This window comes from Furipterus horrens, unplaced genomic scaffold (genome assembly GCF_987537825.1).
Source record: "Furipterus horrens unplaced genomic scaffold, mFurHor1.1.pri manual_scaffold_11, whole genome shotgun sequence".
In the NCBI taxonomy this organism is placed as follows: Eukaryota; Metazoa; Chordata; class Mammalia; order Chiroptera; family Furipteridae; genus Furipterus; species Furipterus horrens.
Genome location: NW_028327181.1, coordinates 31,612,753 through 31,619,937, shown reverse-complemented (window position 1 = coordinate 31,619,937; position 7,185 = coordinate 31,612,753).

Here is a 7,185-nt window from a genome sequence, read left to right as displayed (position 1 = left end):
AGCAGCCTCGCACTCTGTCTGGGCTGGGCGGGGTGGAGAGGGGATATCAATTTTTCTAGAGGGCAGTTGGACATTATGAATCAGTTTAAATAGTACCATAATTTCAAGCCATCATTCACTTCAGGAATTATTCTAAGGAGACAAACTGGATAAGAAGGCAGATGAGTGTACGGACTAATAACCACTACCCGCTATTCTCTGATGACGACGAAACTGGAAGAGCAAATGCCTGTCATCAGGGAATTGGTCAGATACTAATACATGGTGCGGTACAGCCAGAGCAAGAAAGGCCACGCATGGGTTAAAAGTGATAATGCATATCTGGACTTGACAGACGTGATCCTAAAATATTCTTAGGCATCCATCATCTGCTTTTTAAATGAATGTGCTTTATTATATTCAAAATATGCAATTACTTAAAAATACATTTCATAAGTATAATGTAAATATATACTCACATTGACTAGAGCTGCAGTAAATCTAAATGTGAGCATTTTTTTGGCTGATGGAATTTCTAGTGCTTTCCTCCATTCATTATACATACCTAATATTACTTAATTTACTTATAAAAACAATAAGCTTGTGTAACTTTTATAATCGGGAAAAAATTTAGTTTCACTGCGGTAGAAGCGTGGGATTGAATTTCACACTCGATCCTAATACAGCAAGGCAAGTGTTTCTCGCAAGGTCACACCCATTAGTTCACTAAAGGCGTGACTAGAGGGTGAGAAGCCGGTGGGCTCTTTACAGAAAGACCGCAGTCGGCACCGCCCGGCCCACGGCGGGTGTCGCCTGTCTGCGGCACTCGCGGCCCCAGGGAAGGCCAGCTCCCTCGCTGAATGCGACCCCGACCCCTGGCCCCTCCACCTCGCTAAGACCTGGCCAAGGTGACTTCGGGGGCTCGGCCGCCCAGGGCCGGCGCGTCTCCGCAACGCCCACCCGGCGGTAGGTACGTCCCAGCTCCGGTCTACGCGCCCGGGATCGGTACCCCGGCAGGTTGCACTCAGCCCCGACCTGTGCCCATCAGCCGGGCAGCCCTCGGAGCCCTTCTCCCGCCCAGCCTTGCTTACCCGCCCCGCCGACGTAGGCTCGCCGCCGGGTCCTGCCGATCCGCAGGTGTCCGTTGTCGTCCCGCATCTTGCGCAGGCGCACTGCCCATCTACGCGCAGAGGCCGCGGAGGTTTAAACCACAAGAACCAACCGGCGCCCTCGGCCCCTCCCTGCAGCCCTTCTATAGGTCCTGAGGGTAAAGCTCTTCCAGTTCTACAGTCTGATTGGTGTATGTTTTTCTTGACCCGCCCCTCAGGCAGGAAGAAGTTAGGGATTTGAGGCGGGGATTGGGAAATGTGCAAGCCCCGCGGCGTCTGGGCGGGAACGCGGAGCCGTTGCCTTGTTACCCCGTAGGCCCGACGCTGAGTAGGGGGACTCCTAAGCCTCCGTCAAGGGCGAAGTAGCTGGGTCTTCGGAGAGACGGCTCTAGCGCTCCGCCCACCTCAGGGGTCTTCACCTTTCCCCACTCTGCGCGGCTGCGATCGGAGCCGTGACCCCGATCCCGCCTCTGCGCCGCAGCCCGCCCACCCAAGTCTGACAGGCGGGCTCTGTAGGAAGGCCCGGACGCGCGTGGAGGCCTTTCCGAGGCTCACAGGCTCTGATCGGACCGCGTGCTCTGTCCCCAGTCCCACCCGCGTTCCCCTAACTGAGCTCCTTGCTCAAACGCCCACTCACCTGCGGTGTTCCTGAGGAATGCTCCCCTCTACTTCTTCACTTAGTCTTACCTTAAAACATTCTTTTTCGTATGAACCCGAGAAAACAAATGTCTAGTGCTTTGGGATTGCTGAGAAGAGGAGACGTGGGAGTGGGGGCGTGGGGAGTAGAACCTCCCACCCCCTAACTCAATAACCTAGTCGCTGCCCTGAACAACTAGTCCTCCAAGTCCTCGCGCAGATAGGCAGGTGCTGGTTGACTGACTTATACTGTTTCTTAAACCCAGAATTATGAGAGAGGAAATGTTTAATCCTTTCCCCCAAATACTTCACATTACCCCTTAGTCCCCCGCTTTGTCCCAGGGCCTTTGCATTACCTCTAGGGCACTTTGGATGTTTTGGGGGAAAGGAAAAGGAACGAGAAAATGACAGCAGCAGATTGTGAAGATTGGAATGACCCTGCCCCTAAATCACCAAAATCCTAACACTAGTGCACACAGTCCTTTCTTTCCTCGTGAACAAATATCCCGTGTTCAGGTTTGGTCATCTTATACCTGCATGATTTTTCTTTGGCATTGAATCCCCAGTCTGTCTTAGGAACTAGAGGAAACAGCCCATTTTCTTACCTACTGCTTTAATCGTTCACATATCCTTACCACTTGCCCCAGGAGTGTCCTGTTAGGTTTCACGTTAAGTTTTGACCTTTGAAAACCTTTAATCATCACCACTTGTCATATTTCAAGAGGTGTCTTGTGTTCTACTGAATCATTGTTTCTGGTAGATTACTTCCTCTGACTTTACCTAGAACTGATTTAATAATCCTCATGGTTCCCTGAAATCCTCTGACCCAGGTCAAGAAACCTTAATGAAAGCCATCTAAAATACCGTATATGGAAGAAAATCCTATACTTATATACCAAATTGCTTTTTAAAAAATCATTAAGGAAAATTTCAAACATATAAAAAATTGTATATAATGAAGCCCATGAAGCCCCATGAACTTATGCCAGGCTCCAATAATTATTAACTCACGAACAGTCTTGTTGCTTCTATATCACTATCTATGTACTTCTTGTATTGTTTTGAAGCAAATATCAGGCATCTGAAATCTATAGATATTTCAGCACGATTTCTTTAAAATGGGCCCTTTAAAACATAACCACAGTACAATTACCACACCTAGAATATTTACTATATTTTAACATCATCCAGTGTTCAGTTTTCTGCTTGTAATTTTTTTCTTTGCTTCTTTGAATCAGGATCCAATCAAGTCCATGTGTTGTGACTGTTTGACATGTCTTTTAAGTTTCTTTTATTATGTAAGTTCTTCCTCCATCTTTTCCCTTGCAATTTACTTGTTGAAGGGAATCATATTGCTGGTCCTATGGAGTTTCCCATGATTTGGATTTTTCTTATTATATCTAAGTGATGTAGTTTAGCATTGTTTCCTCACCTTTCTTTTTATAACACAGCTCTCCTCCAGATGTTCACCCTAATTATGTTTAGCTGGCTTACTGACCCATTGGCATCTGCATCTACGCATTCAAATATTGCTTCCCACTGGCTGTGTCACGCTTAAGTTAATCACTCCTTTATGATATCTGTGCTGACCTCACCTCTTTGTTGACATTTTCAAACCTCTTCAACTGTAGCTAACTAATCCTATCTCTAACATTTTCAGTTTTTCCTTCTTTATGTCTTCTCCGAACAGGGTTAAAACAAAGGCCTAAAGAAAAGCAAAAATGAAAACAGACAACTCTTCCTTGACACTGCTGCCCCCTCCTGTCAGCCTTTTTCTTCCGTCTCTCTCTGCCCTTGCTCAGTTCCTTAAGTCCCTGAGTTCTGGATTCTGCCTTTAACAGCATATTCAAACTGTACTCTTCAGGTGTCCCTGATCTTAGTGGTCAACTTGAGTTGTTTTGCTCAGTCTCGTTCTCTTTTACTTTTTTGAGGGTATTTGATCACTTATTCAGCAAATATTTATTGAACACCTATGTTAGGTACTGTGCCTTGGTGATTTGATAATCAGTATAAAGACAAAACCTCTGCCCTCTGAAGCTTCCAGTCTGGTAGGAGAAGTTGACATTGGTTGGACAATCACAAATTACTGTAAAATTATAATTGTGTTTATTGTAAGGAGAGGCCAATGGTCCAATGAAAACACCTAAAAATAGGGAGATTTGACATAGTGTCACAGAAACAAGAACTAAAAGATAAGTAGGGAAAGGACATGGAGGGGAGAGATAGGGGTGAAGGTTTGCTAAGCAGAAGGAAAAGCATATGCAAAGGCCTATGGGGGCGGAAGCTTGAAGAGTCAAGAAATTGAAAGAAGACCAACAAAGAGACGGAGGGTACAGGTGAGACCGGAGAGGTAGGCAAGGGCAAAATCCTGTAGAATCTTTATCCTAAGAACTGAAAGTTGAAGGGAGAATTGGGTTGTGTTATGTGACGCACTCAGATTTGCATTTAAAATTTCATTTTGGCGGCACTGAGCAGAATGGATTTGAGGAGGACAAGGTTATACGTGAAGTCCAAATGGGAGGCAGCTGCAGCATTCCAGGTGGAAGACGGTGGTGGCTTGGGCTAGACCTCTAAGCAGCAAGAATCAGCAAGAAGGAGGCAGATGGAGACATTTAGTGGGTAAAACCCACAGTGAGTTGAATGTGGATTGACTGGGGTTGATGTGTAAGAGACAGACAGGTCATGGATTATTCGTAGGTTTCCGGTTTGTGTAGATGGATACTGTTTTCTGGGATAAGGAATCCTAGAAGAAGACCATGTTTTGAGAGGCAGAGTCAGACTTTTGGGCATAGTGAATTTGAGGTGCCCTTGAGAAGTCCAGGTAGAGATTAAATTAGGCAGTTGGAAATCTGAGAGTAGAGGTTAGATTAAAGGTATGGAATATGGATGGATGGTGGTGTAAGTAATGGGTGAGAATGCAGTGTTTCTGGAGCGTAGAATCAAAAAAGAAGGCAGCTTACTATCTTCTTGAAACTCTCATCTGTTGAGCTCTATGAGACTACCTTGTCCTGGTTCCCATCCCACCTCTTCTCTTCTGCCACTCCACTGCCCAAGGACTGGTCCTTTTTTTTTTTTTTTTTTCCTAAGATTTCATTTATTTAGAAAGAGGGTAAGGGAGGGAGAAAGAGAGGGAGAGAAACATCAATGTGTAGTTGCCTCTCATGTGCCCCCAACTGGGGACCTGGCCCACAACCCAGGCATGTGCCCTGACTGAGAATCGAACCAGTGGCCTTTTGGTTCACAGGCCAGCACTCAATCCACTGAGCCATACCTGCCAGGGCATGATTTGTCCTTTTCATTCTTCCCCTTGGAGAGGTTAATAGTTTTGTTGTTTCCAATAAGCATTTCAAGTGAGATAATTTCAAAAATCTTCATTTCAAATCCTTTCTTCTGAGTTTTTAAATCCATCTTAGCTGCATACTAGAATTTCTACATGGCTATATCTTTTCATCTTCCCAAATGCAACATACCTGAAATATTAATCATCTTTTCCCTCTGGATTCACCCTTGAGATTTCTGTATTCTGATCAATGGATCATTTCTCCAATACTTAAGAAATGATCATTTTTTACCCTTCCTCATCCCTATATGCAGTATCTCATAATCATTAAATTCTGTAATTCGCTTCCTTATACAGTCTCATCTCCCATTTCCTTTTACTACTAATCACTGGTTCATCCCTAATTACTTTATTCTTGGATTATTTCAGTAACACATTTCGTAATACGGGAGGACATGGCATTAAGTAGGTAAGAGTGTAAGCTCTAGGGTCATATTATTTAGGCTCAAATTCTCACTCCTCCATTCCCTAGTTTTGTGACTGGGGAGAGTTATGTGGCCTCTCTTCGATTGTGCTTTCTCAGTCTTAAAATGGGGATGACAATCTGACTTTATTCACATGGCCATTGTGAGAACTCAATGAAAAAACCCATGTTAGCACAGTGTCTGCCAAGTAATAGTAACTCACTGCATTATAGATATTGTACAGTATCATGCTTTATTCTTGTTCTGCCGTCCATTATAGCTCCCCTGGCCCAGTCCGTCCTCTGCATCATTGCCAGGTGAGTCTTCCTTTGGCTGCCAGGGAGGCAGAGGAGAAGACGCTATCATTAACCTACGCTCGCTACACCTCGGTTTCAGTGGGGAAGAGGCATATCATTAATCTGAGAGAAAAGGTTCTGTCAGAAAGGAAAGGTCAAGAAACTAGAGGCAGGGGGACAACACAGAGGTTGCATCACCAGGTGAGGCCCGGGAGGGGTGCCCGGTGCCCTGGGCACCATTACAAATGCCCCAATTGCTGCACTTCAGATTATACCCTTTGTATGTGGTCGTCCTCTGACTTGGATGCTGTCTTCCAGTCATTCACTGCGGAAAGAGTTGAAGAGCTGAGTTTTTGTTCTCCCCGAGATAGGAAGATGTGTGAGAACTCAGGGTCAGGCGTTGGGGAAAGCAAAGGCGCAAGGTGGCAGGTGCTGGGCTGGGGGATGGGGTGGGCGACAGAACTGACCCAGCACTCAGGCCTGGTCTGGGAGTAGTCTTCTCTAAAAATTCGGAATCAGCCCCGTTATGCCTTCTCCCAGAAGATAGCTACTTGTGCCTAAGTGTTTGGCATCTGGAAAGGCGCTCAGAGATTTCCACAAGATCCCAAAGAGAAGGGAGGCCTGGAGGTGGAGCAAGAGCTATAAGGAGAACGTCCCCATGACACTTTTGTCGAGTTGGTTTTAGGGACATAGACTAGCTGTGAGTATTGCGCCCGTCTTTGGTGACGCTGGTTTGGAGAGCTAACCCTCTCTCGCTGGGCCGGAGCTCACTTCATTTACGTGCTGCCCACTCCTCTGTGGGAAACTGGTCTGTTCTGAACCCGAACCCCCATCTGCAAAGGTCATCTTGGAAGACACTGTTCTCAGTCTTCCTGCCCACTCCTACCCACAAGCCAAATCTAGCCCTGGTGGCGGTTAACCTTTAACCTTTATCACAACACTCCTACTGGCCCCCGCACTGCAAAGCTCTTCCTTATCCCATGCCAGCACCTCAGCAGCGCGCCCCAGGCCACTGTCCTCAGGACACGTGACCTTCTCAGAGAGTGGCTCCTGGCGGCTGAAGTCTCTGACACCTACACTGGCTAGGAGGTCTGAGCACATGCGAAAGTAGAAAAGCAAAGCGTTTCATGTTCTGAACTCAGCCCCATCGCACAGCTTTCTAATTGGGTGGCCCTGGTGGACGCCCCCCTAGTTCAGTCTTGGCCGGGGAAATCATGACTGGTGGTGCCAGCCTGCAACCTTCCCACTGCGCTTGTAAAGCAAAGGTGTGTACACTTAGAGTCAACGTAACACCTCTCGGGCGTTGTTCATACACTTTCTTGGGTGGGTGGGAACAGGCAGAAGCTACATCTGGGGAGCAGTACACCCTCCAGGGCCTCTTCTCCAGTGTGACGGGCCTCCGTCCCAGCAGGCTGTGATGG